At 30.1% G+C, this 13,344-nt stretch overlaps 1 non-coding gene across 1 annotated transcript; it reads left to right on the forward strand.

The window, feature by feature from the left end:
* The first annotated feature begins 8,187 nt into the window (after positions 1–8,187).
* Trnastop-uca (transfer RNA opal suppressor (anticodon UCA)) lies at positions 8,188–8,274 on the forward strand. The gene has a single exon. It is a non-coding gene; the product is annotated as a tRNA-Sec (tRNA).
* The last annotated feature ends 5,070 nt before the right edge of the window (positions 8,275–13,344 follow it).

Genomic DNA, 13,344 nt, shown 5'->3' on the forward strand with positions numbered 1-13,344 from the left:
AAATCTGGTCCTTGCGTCATAAAATCAAACTAACCAACTTCTTTTCAATTTTTTTAAATTCACCCAGAGAATTCTAATTCATCATTTGTAATACGTTTTATTTAACTATTTGCTGTTTAAACTCCTCATTCTTAATTTCCTTCGAATTTAAATATTAAAACCTCCAATTTTTCCTTTTGAAAGTAAGGAAAATTTCGCTTCCTCTCACCACCGTCTTCTCAAAAGGTTGATATAGAAAAGAGGACCCCACTTAGTTTACAGTTTATTGAAATATATGCTTGGACGTAATTTTGCCTTCAATTCTGCCAAACTCATTTAAGCTAATGTTTATAGCATACAGATATTTAAAGCATGCTGATGTCGTTAACAAATACAGCCCGAATTTCCAATGAATAATTTTTAATGAATGGGGAAGAAATTTGGCAGTGTAATCCAGATATTTCGCTTCATGCCTATAACATAGCAGTGTCTAAAGTAATCCAGTGTATCCAACAAATGAAGCACGGACATTCAAGCAATTACTTTATTTGTAAGGGGAAAGAAATTTGAAAGTGGTTTCCAGGCATTTCATATCATGTGTATAACATGGTAGCGTTTAAAGCATGCCAGTGTCTAACAAATAAAATACACATATTTTAATAAAGAGTAAAGAAATTTCGCACTGATGTTCAGGCATTTCGCGGGTCCCCTGACGTTTTGTTGAACAGGGGCTTGATACCTTTCAGTATACAGTACACTCCCGATTAAAGCTAAAAACGGGTATAGCAAAAGAGAAAAAAGTCATTCCAACTTTGAAAAATCGTTTTATGTACAATAAAACGTAAAATAAACAGCAGGAAATGTTTAACTGATGCTTAATATTTTAGTATATCACTCAAAACTAACCTAAAATGCATTTTGTTAATGAAAACAGAAAAGTGCTTTGTACTTACGAGAGGCGTCAAGGATACACAAAAAAATTAATACATATCTACTTTTTTAATACTGTAATGTATTATGTAATTACAAAAGCATAACTGTAAAACTGCCCCTTTTTGAAAAAAATCAGTCAAAAAAAAAAAAAAAAACTAGTGCGGCAGTCGCGGATAACCCGTCCGCGGATAATCGGGAGTCTACTGTATATATAGAGTTATAAATGGTAAAATTTTATCTTTGTCCTCCCATTTTTTAAAAAAATATTACATTTTAGACTTCATAAAAAATAAAACTCAACAAAACTGTGAAATACATTTTATTCTTGCTACAATAATTTTGAAATAAATGTTTGTATTTTTGATTAGGTGTTAAAATATTTGAAACGTATTATTGCTGGTTATAAATTTCTTTGCAATATCATCTCAAAAATAGCCGCAATCTTATTTTAAATAATTATTAAATTTTGTATTCAATTTTTGGATAAATTCTAATTATTAACTTACATTTTATACAAAAGAATGCTGATCTAACATGTATAAAAGTATTTGCAAATTTGATTTTCCTCTGTAGCAAAAGATAATCAAGCATATCTTAACAAGCATGTTGACTGGAGATATTATAAATGATCACCAAGCGGAAATTACTGTTTTATTTATTAGAAAGCCCAAGGATGAATCGCCGGTTCATATTTTTTTCATACGCTTAGATTCAGTCAACTTCAATGGAAAGTGGTAGACAACCGCACCCATGTAGTTGGAAATTAGCTGTTCTTAGGACTCATTGACATTGCCTTAGGCAAACGTCTCGTAGTTGGAAAGAACGAACCTAACCGAATAGCTGCCTTCTCTCTCTCTCTCTCTCTCTTTTTTGATGTAATGAAGCGATTAAATTATACAATGGACACGATAGTACTCGAGCATTGAATTACCAAATGACCACGATAATGTCTTATTTATTTGTTTTCTGCATTTCAAGTTTGCTACTGAATTTACAAGGTTAGAATCTGTTTGGAATGAAAAATTAAAACAAAATTAATTTAAATAATATTTGGAAAAAAATGTGAAACAAATTGATGACAAATTTTTCTTTGGAAATTTTTTGTATGAAGATATCTAGGAATGATTACAAAGACTTATAGAAAAACAAATGTATTATTTTCTAATTCTGCTTGATATCTTTTTGTTTTAGGCTGTTACAGGAAAGCAACTACTAAGGGATTTTAATTCTTCGCATGTGCGCGAATCCTCTGGTTCATCTCCTTCTCATACCATGTGCACAAATTGCAAACTGGAACTAACAAGGTTATGGAGTCAGTATATATTGCGATGTCTTTGTCAATGTTTTATTATACTTCAATTTCTAAGAGAATAAATATTTTTTTAAAAAATATTTATGGACAGAGCTTTTATCAGCCAACTTTGTTCAGCCAAGGTTAGGAAATATTTTTTTTTTTTTGAAATAAATTATAAATTTTTTTCGATGATAGTGGGGGTAACCGGGAATGAAATTCTATCCTGGAAAGTTGTTTTTATTTCAAACGAAAGATATAGGATGTAAAACGAGTTAACACCAATTATGTCCTCTATTTACAGCCTCCAGTCAGTATATATATATATATATATATATATATATATATATATATATATATATATATATATATATATATAACCAATCTAAAGTAAGAAAAAGTTTGAAAACGAAACTAAAATGAAAACGAAACAAAACAGTTTCGAAATCGCAACTAAAATTTATTACCTATTTAAACTAAAACCAAAAAGGAACTTCATAGTATTTAGAGAGCGCAATTGCAGCTACTTCTAAAACACAGATGAATTGATACAAAAGTATTAGAATCAAGTTAATAGGAAAAACCAAAAATCAAAGAAAAATTAAACCAAAAAAATTATTAAAAAATATTAAAAAAGAATCCGGCCTGAAGACTTTTTCAAGGGTCACCCTCAGGCAGGGATTCAAATAAAGGGATTTTTTTCTGTGAGGACATACAGACATTAAGTCTAATAATGATTCCTCGTGACCCGAAAATCCCCCGAAATTATGCTCAAGAGATATACCATTTTAACAGAAAGGAAATACTAAATAACAAATTAGAAAAAAAACCACAAAGTAAAAATACAATAAAAACAATAACAATAAAAACAAAAACAGCATTAAAATTAAAATTAAAATTAAAAACGAAAAGCCAGAACATACCATCCAACAGTGAAGTAAACTTTAAACAATCGATTGTGATTTCCTGTTTTTGAAAGTTAACGGTAAATTATGTAAACAGAGGTAGGCACCCAGCGCCATCTATTGAGTGATCCAATATGCAAGTAAATTTTTATTTTTATTTAAGCCAAAAGATTAATCCCAAACCATACCTTGTTTAATTAAAAAATTGACATTACAGTAATTTCTAGGAAAATCATTTTTAATTAAATTTTTAAGGAGGTTATTTGATGCTTCAATATAAGAATTTTTATTATTGCAAACCCTTTTGATCCTGTTAACTTGTGAGAAAATTAGATTTTTGAAAATTTTAGAGTTTAGATTGGAATGGTAGTTACATAGTTTTGTTATTTTAAAGTTGAAATCATCCCTTTTATCGTATATACCAACTATTGTTTTATCATTAGCAATTTCGATTTTTAAATCCAGAAAGGTAGCCTCAAGTTGATTTATATTTGTATCTTTTAGAATTAAATCTTTTGGATAGCAATTAGTAATAATATTAGTATTGTCGAAGTTAATCAAAAGTAGGTCATCAATATATCTCCACCCGTTTATTAAATTATATTTAATTATTTTTTTCTCATAGTAATGCAGGAAAATATTAGCTAAAGCACTTGAGAAAGCTGTCCCCATTGGAATGCCCTTGACTTGTTTATAAAAATTAATACCATTAAACACGTAATTTTCAGTAATATTAAAATTACATAACTCAAGCCAGTTATTTTTAGGAATGATATTTTCATTTAAATATTCGTCATATATAAAAGTGCAGACCTTTATTAATTTTTCATGAGGTAGATTAGTGTATAAATTTTCGAAATCAAAAGTATTAAGTTTATTAATGTTGTTATCTTTAAGAAAATCCAATACTTCTTTGTTACTAGAAATAATAAAGTTGTCTTCATTTTTTATTTTGTCCAGGATAATTTTTAAGTATTTAAAGAAATGTTTACCCGTATAGTAATTATAACTACCAGTGCTACAGGTTACGAATCTGAATTTTAATGGATTTTTAAGCATCAAATAACCTCCTTAAAAATTTAATTAAAAATGATTTTCCTAGAAATTACTGTAATGTCAATTTTTTAATTAAACAAGGTATGGTTTGGGATTAATCTTTTGGCTTAAATAAAAATAGAAATTTACTTGCATATTGGATCACTCAATAGATGGCGCTGGGTGCCTACCTCTGTTTACATAATTTACCGTTAACTTTCAAAAACAGGAAATCACAATCGATTGTTTAAAGTTTACTTCACTGTTGGATGGTATGTTCTGGCTTTTCGTTTTTAATTTTAATTTTAATTTTAATGCTGTTTTTGTTTTTATTGTTATTGTTTTTATTGTATTTTTACTTTGTGGTTTTTTTCTAATTTGTTATTTAGTATTTCCTTTCTGTTAAAATGGTATATCTCTTGAGCATAATTTCGGGGGATTTTCGGGTCACGAGGAATCATTATTAGACTTAATGTCTGTATGTCCTCACAGAAAAAATCCCTTTATTTGAATCCCTGCCTGAGGGTGACCCTTGAAAAAGTCTTCAGGCCGGATTCTTTTTTAATATTTTTTAATAATTTTTTTGGTTTAATTTTTCTTTGATTTTTGGTTTTTCCTATTAACTTGATTCTAATACTTTTGTATATATATATATATATATATATTTATATATATATATATATATATATAAATGATATCCAAATCTATCCTCTAGTAAGTAATTTGCACGGACGGTGTGTCAGTTTAATATGGAAAAGTCTAAACACCATAATATACTCAAATGAATGATTTGAAATTTTATAAAGATACAATTTAATGATAATTAATAAACTGATTTCAATTGATTTCCTTTTTCAAAACAAATTGCTTACTTGAATCTCATTTCATTGTTTTGAAGAATAATATTGGCAGAATATGTTTCTCATTGATGAGTTTAAAGAACACTAGAATGAAGTTTTGGGATATCTGCCATCAAAATAGGAATCAATTCTTTCGCAATGAGAGAAGAAAAACAAACATTTGTTTTGCGTCATCAGTATTTAGAAGGCAATAGAAGAAGACAATTTCACTTAGAAAAGTATGGAACATAGGTCAAATGGCATGAAAAATGACCAGGTGCAGTGAAGGAAAAAGAAGAAAATGAATAACAAAAAGAACATTTGTCTTGCGTCATTAGTATTTAGAAGGGAATAGAAGACAATTTCAATTAGAAAAGTACGGAACAGACGGCAAATAGCAGGAATCATGTCCCTGATGCAGTGAAGGAAAGATAACATAAAGGATGATAAGAAAAAAAAAACATTTGATATGCGTCATCAGTATTTAGAAGGGAATAGAAGAAGACAATTTCAATTAGAAAAATATGGAACAGACGTCAAATAGCAAGATAAATGACCCAGTGCAATGAAGGTAAGAGAAGAAAAAGGATGAAAAGAAAAAATAATAATAAGTTTTGTTTTGCGTCATCAGTATTTAGAAGGGAATAGAATTAAATGTTAATGCTTTGAAATTTTATTATTTTTATAATTTTATTAAATTTTGATTTTTTATAAATTTAAATAATTTATAATCAGTATAAACTATAATTCTATTAAATTCTAAAAATGTTCATTTATAATTTTCGTAGTTTTTAAAGATCCATCATTCACTTCGAGATTTCAAACAATTGTTATTATCTTTTAGAGTCATATTTTGTGTATTTTTTATTAAAATTTATTTAAAAACTCATTTCTGAGAATTAGAATCATACAAGTAGATTTCTCAGCGGTTGTGAAGTTACTAAATTAGTTTCCAATAACAAAAGAAGATATGAAAGTTAATAGTAAACTGAGTCATAGAGCTATTAATGACAAGTTTTACTCTCATGCCCCAAAAAGAGGCCGATCAAATTCCCATATATTTTTCTTCTGAATGCCATCATTTATGCAATTTCGAAATTCATTGATTTCTGAAATGCTTCCAATGAAAGGGAATTGAAGTTGTGCACGTAATTTCCTGAAAAAATACCACATACTTCTTCATTCTTACAGTTTTGATTATACAAAAATATATTTGACCTCTAATAAAATAGATTCGATGCTTATTTAGCTTTTTTGATACTTCAATTTAATTCCCATTTAAGATACACTGTTATATTTTGCTCAAATTTTATATACTGGCTTTAAACTCCAATCATGTCCAAATAGCTGATTTTTAAGTTGCTAAATATATGCTTCCAAACACAAAGATGCTTTAATGATAAAAAAATTGTGTTTTGTTGTGTTTATATATCTGCCCAAATTATATTTATTAATTCTAAATGTTTATGAAATCTCTTGGTCTCAATAATCCTAATAATTATCGCCTTTGGCAACCAGCTGGTTTGCTGAAATTAATGCTCGCTACAATTTTACATCAACAAAATATTATTAAGTTTCAAATTTTGATAATCATACAGATCGCTCATACGATCATGAAGGCTGTAAGCCGACTTACTTATTGTATTAGGTATCTCATTCTAATTTTCAATGAGTTCCCGTAAAATTTCAGCTTTAAGTGAAAGTGGAAATGATTAATTTTAATTTAGTTTAATTATATCAACGTCCCGTTATAAAGCAACACTAATTCTATTTTGGGAACAGACCTCGTAGTTTTTCGAACCACGGTCAGATGATGAGGACGACACTTGAGCTGGTACCTCCTCTCCAAACTTCGACACCACAGCAGCAGGAGGCCTCCACGGATTTGACGTGTTTCTTATTCAAACTAAAACCAGAAAAAAAGGAACAGGAAAAACTTCATAGTATTTAGAGAGCGCTAATGCAGCTACTTCTAAAACACAGATGAATGGAGACAAAAATAATAAAAACTAGTTAATTGGAAAATCAAATTAAACCAAATAAAAATTAGACAAAAAAAAAAAAAGAATCCGGCCTGACGACTTTTTCAAAAGTCACCCTCAGCCAGGGATTCAAAAAAAGGATTTTTTTCTATGAAGGAATGAAGACTAGGAGGGCACATGAGCTGGCACCTCCTCTCCAAACTTCTACCCCACAGTAGCAGGAGGCCCCCACGGTTCCGATTCCCCAGACCCGCTTACACGGCGGTACTTCGGTGGAATCGGGTCTCGACTTCGGAACCAGATGGCATTAGGGTCGGGACCTTACAACCAGGCCACCAAGGCCCTTTCAATACAAATATAATCTTGCATTAAAATCATAAGCATCTCAATTCTGTTCAAAGTTTAATAATATATATCTACATAATAAAACAAATGGTCTATTAAAATTATTAAAAAATTATCTCAAAAGCATTTTTTCCTGAAGCAAGCAAGTTTTTTTTAGATATCAATACAGAAAATAGAATCGTTTGACATTGAAATCATATGTGCACTACAGAATAACTTTCACAATGTTTGCAATATTTTTAAAAAAATCAATTTAATTTCAAAAATTATTTCCTTTTTTTTCATAAAACATAATTTTTATGTATTTCTTTCAGAAGTATTTAAATGAGATAAACAGTAATATTTTATTTTGTTTCAATCTATAAATTTATATCAAAAATTTAATATAAACATGAAAATAACATGAAAATATTTGAATTATTTGATCTCAATTATTTTATATTAATTGCTTAGCTATTATGTCTGTTCATCCTATACATATCACACTATCGTTTCTTTAACTTAAAAAAATGTTATCCAAATATCTTTGAGACATTTAATTATATAATAAAATTATGTTAAGATAAAGATATATTATAAATTTATAAAAATAAATATACTTTTTCACATAATTCGCAAGAATCTCAAGTAATCTGTCGATTCCAAACTGATTTAATAGGAACGGGAGATGTAAATTGATTTCTTAGTAGAGAAAGCAAAACAGTTATGAGGTTTAAAATCATACAAAATATGATAATAGTATTTATTTTTAGAAATATTGAGATATTTATCATAGATGGGAAGTCAGATACACTTATGAATTGTTATCAGAGTACCACTTTATTTGTTTCCCATGCAAACAAGTACTATATATAGCTCTCTGCTGCAGCGTTCATATTGCCCAGATGAACATCGGTGGTCCGGTGTGCGGGCTTCAAACCCGTAGCTGATGAGAGTCAGAGTGGTTCAATTCCACCTTCTGGGCGACAGCAAGCATTTTTAGATTTTTGTTAGACAGATTTCGATTTTTAAAATCAAATAATAATAAAAAATGCTACTCTTCCTCAATTCATTCATTTTTATTTGATCCAGTGTAATGATCAATTAAATAGTCAATGACTTATGCAGTTATATATATTTTTGTAAGCCAACATGATAATCATTAAATTTTGTTTTAACATGTTTTGTATACTTATCAATTGGATTATTGTAATTTAATTTATTAAAACCTCATACTTACGTCTACTGTTTAGACTCCCTCCTTAAAATGAAACAACCTTCCCAGTATGAATTTTTATTATTAAAACTTCTTGTCAATATAACAATAGCTCATCTAAAATGACCAAATTAATTAGTAGAAAAATTACTCATTAATTAATAACAAGTAAGCAAAGTATTTCTCCTCACACGAAAAGAAAGAAAATATATTGAATATGTTTGAATATTATTTATGCATAAATGGCTGAATTCTAAGTTCTATGCATATTGTCTTCTTTACTTTAATTAATATGATCATATTTAATAAATGCCATGTTGGAAATATGTAAAAATGTGAAAATATCTAAAAGAAGCTACAATAATTTTTCTGGTAATATTTTATTACTTTCTAATTGACTTCCTATTATTTTCTGGTAAGAGAAATCGTATAACAAAATTAACTTTCTGAGAGAATATTAAGAAGGCGTGTCGTACAGACATACTTCCATCCATATTGACTCGTCTCTGAACATAGACTATCTCAATATATTACGTATATTATTGTCTTTTTGGAATAACTGAATGAGTGAACTTTGAATAGAATGCGGAAAATGAAATAGTTCCGCTAAGCTTACAATCAGCCTTAATAATTTTTGTATGGCTAGTTTATTTTTCGGTTATTAATATTGTGTAATCAATAACAAAACAAATTTAATTGACATAAATCGTTTGCATTGTGCATTGTATTTTGTAACGTAGACATGCATCAGCGTTATAAAAATAAAATTATGGTGCTTTTTCTTCAAAAAAATTTAGCATATATTTAAGATTAAGTATAAATAAACAAATATATAAAAAATAAATGCGAAACTTTACAAGAATAATTTAACTGGAATTATCTGCACATTCTGTTTAACTATTTTATTTGAACAATTTTGGATCTTTATTTAATCATTATTTTATGCTTTGATTGCCGGCGTCCTGGCATAGGGGTAGCGCGTCTTCCCCGTGATCTGGGCGTCCCGGGTTCGAGTCCCGGTTTGGGCATGGTTGTTCTTCTGTTGTTCTATTTGTGAGATGTGTGAATGTGCCCTCCTGTAAAAAGGGGTTGTGCAAGCGAATGAGTGATGCGTGAGTAGCAGAGTCGTACTCTTGGCCCTAGTTGGCGGTGCTATAAAAAATAAGAGACGTCCCCCTCAGGCTTAAATCGCTGTCTTCGTAACAGCGGGCTTGTCAGTGGCAAGTGCCATAAGAAAACAAACAAACAATGCTTTGATTGGAAAATTTGATTTTTTTTCGAACTTGGCTATTGGATATTTTGAAAAATACTATAAAAAAAAGACATTTTTAAAAAAATATTTGCTATATACTATGAGAGTTTATAAGAAAGATTCACAAGATTATAATTAAGTAGTGAGATGACAGATGAATTTATTGTCTAATTTTCTTCTAAGAGCTTTTTAAATACGGGTGTTAGTTGTGTTTTACTGATTTTTAAAGGCATTAAAATGTTTCAAGAATACTTTAAAAATTTGATAAAAAATTCGTTTGCTGATAAACAATTAATTTCTACCATTTTTCCAAATTTCTTTACAATAAGAAGGTCTCAGCTGAGGCAATGATTAATTTATTGATCTAGGCTGCTTTGTCTTTAAGGTGAAGGTACATTTTGTATTGATTCGAAAGTGAGTTTTACTAAACATATGTATGTTTATGAATTATAACTTTTAATTACTTACAATATAAGCAAGAATTAATTTTCCCATTTCGGCAGACTTTAAAATACTTTTAAACGGCCAAACTGGATGGAATTTCAATTACAGATCATTTAGATGACAATTATCAATGTTTTTAGATATAAAAAAGATTGAAAAATTATTTCTTTGCACATTGTGTTCATGTTGCAACAAAAAGCATTTTTTGCAAAATTGTTCAATCAGAAACCGAAGAACCAAGGCTTTTTGACTACAGTGTATCGTTAAAGATGATGGGAAACATTTTGAACACATTTAATGCTACCTTTTACATAATTTATCATTTATAAAGCATATTAAATGTTATACTAGAATTACAGCGCACCTATCGGCGGATATTTCTATGAAAATATATATGTTAATAAATGTCCATCACTTTATTTTACTTTTCTATAACTAAAATATTATCTCATTTCGGAACAAAGGAATGCATATTAAAGAGGAAACTTATTTTTTACCAACTACTCAAATTTCGCTAATACAAATTTATATTTCCGAAAATGCATAATCACACCCGGGACCATATCGTTACCCGGACAAGCATACTATTTTAAATTATGAAGCAAGATTCAACAACTCGCTTCTGCTCAGAAATGATTCTGAAAAAGAATACGAAAATTTACCACTAATAGGTTGAAGAGTTTTGAAATTCTATAAATCGAATTATACATATTTAAAAGTGGTACAAAATTTGCTTCCATATTTATTGTGTTTTATTAAATAAAATTCAATCACTGTTACTGTTATTAATGCTTTCATTTTTCTATTTTATCGCAATGCTAAAAAAAACTAATTAAGAAATAATTCAAAATTTAAAACAATTAAGTATTTTACCTATTTTTTCCATTTTCCAGCTTTTTCTTAGTGACAAACATGAGCAGATAATAAGTTATTTTTTGCATATTGAAAAAAAAAATACACAATTTATGATTGATTTTGTAATGGCGTTGTTTTAAAATTGTGTAATTTAATTAAAGAATAGGCGAAAATTTCATAATTTTTGCGATGTAATTTCTGCAGTGGAAATTCAAATTCATACCTTGAGCTCGTTTCATAAATCTTGCTTATTTTTATTTCAACAGACTATCACAATTTTTTAATTCGGATAAACTATTACCTCAAACTTTGAGTATTAAGATAATCTGGTAAAAATAAAAGAATAATATTAGTATTCTCTATAAAATATTCTAGTAAACAAAAAAAGTATCTAAAGTAAGTAAAATTAAAAAGCAGCGTTTTTACTTGAAGACATTTTTTATTCAAAGAGTTACTAATTAGATTTGACCAACTAAGTCAACGAAAATACTGTGGTGTTAAAATTTTGAAGCTGTAAACGAAAATTTTGATTTTTTTTTTTTCTGAAATGAGTATGAAATTTGATTTTAAAACTTTGGGAATTTTTAATAACACTGTCGCTTAATTTGCGAATAAATGTATTATGAAAATTCTCAAATATAACTTTTGGTAACTGATTTTTATAAATATTGTTACGAAATTCCCGGGTTCATTTGGATATTGGAAGTGATATGGTGTGGAGGACGCTTAATCAGCAGGCGGCAGTATAAAAAAAAACAACGATGTTTATTTACACGAATACAGGACAGCACAAAGACGACGAGTACACAGGCGACAACTATGTACAGCAGAGACGAACACAGTAGACGACAGCAGCACACGAAGCGGATAGACAGAATCCAGCAGGAGAGGGGTTCCTGGGAGCTTCGCTCTACCGTCTCTCCAACGGCTGACCTTCTCGCTTTAGCTGCCGACTCGCTACTTCTCACGCGACTTCACTTACACCACTTCATTGTAGCTGGATGGTGGTGGTTAAAGGAGAGCCCGCTTCACTCAGAAGCTATCTCCTGTAGTGGCGAGAAGTTGTAGTAAAGTAGCTTGGCGTTTCATGAATGCCAGGAACTTTCTATGGTCCTTGTTGGTAGGTGGTTGAAGTAGAACTGGTGCTACTCTGCTACGCAGAGTAGTCAACTGATGGAGAGGGAGAGGTGGGTGAAACGCCGTCCAATAGGAATTCAGCTGCAGTGGGGAGGGTGCGTTGGGTTGCAATGCGGATCGGAGTGTGTAGCCGGCAGAAAGTTATGTTTACTACTTGAGATAATCTATTGTTCGTTCAGAGCCAATCAGCATGCGTTCACAAGGGATGGAATTAAGTTTGGTTTATCATGACATCTGGGAATGTTAAGATGATGAGATTTTAAAGTATCAAAACATTTCTTGGTCTATTGATATGATGTTGGGGGATATATTTTTCAATAGCTTTAATTGCCTCGTTTTCATGTTCGTCAAATTTGTTAAAGAAATTTGTTGCTATTTTCTTAATGGTTTGCTTGAAAGTGGGGTACATGAGGGCTTTATAGATTTCCGAGCTGGGCATGGCCCAAGTAGCACCACATATCTGTCTGATGAATCTGTTTTGTTGCCTTTCAATTAATTTAAGATTTGTTTTTGCTACATGTCCCCAAACTTGGCATGCGTATGTCAATATCGTAAGCAAATAGGCTGTGTAAATAAGCATTTTAGTGTCCCTGTGCATCTTTGAATTCCGAAAAATTAATGGGAAGTACTTGCGCGATTGAGCTCGGAATTTATCCTTTACTTAATTAAAGTGTGCCCTCCAATTTAGTTTCCTGTCCATTATGACACCTATGTACTTGGCTTCCTGAGACCACGGGATGTACTTTCCTTTGACTTTTATCCTTTCAAAGTTTTTGTCTCTGGGAGTTTTGTGAAACATTATAGCAATTGTTTTGTCTGCATTTATCTCAATTTTTCACCTGATCATCCACTCAGTTATGGTATTCAGATGCCTATCCAGAAAGATTCTGATGAATTTTGCATTGTGGTTTTTGGCCAGAATTGCGGTGCCGTCTGCAGATAAACACAACATGGTGTTAAATTGTTTTGGGATGTCGTTGATGTAACAGGAGAACAGTATTGGTCCTAGTTTTGAGCCTTGTGGAACTCTTGCTTGTATGTGTTTAGTGTCTGAAAAGTCGTTTTTCATCCTTACTCTAAAGCTTCGATCGTTGAGATAGGAAACAATGATTTTAATTAAATATCTTGGGGTACTGTTTTTAAGTAACTTGT

Source organism: Argiope bruennichi, chromosome 6, assembly GCF_947563725.1.
Source record: "Argiope bruennichi chromosome 6, qqArgBrue1.1, whole genome shotgun sequence".
In the NCBI taxonomy this organism is placed as follows: domain Eukaryota; kingdom Metazoa; phylum Arthropoda; class Arachnida; order Araneae; family Araneidae; genus Argiope; species Argiope bruennichi.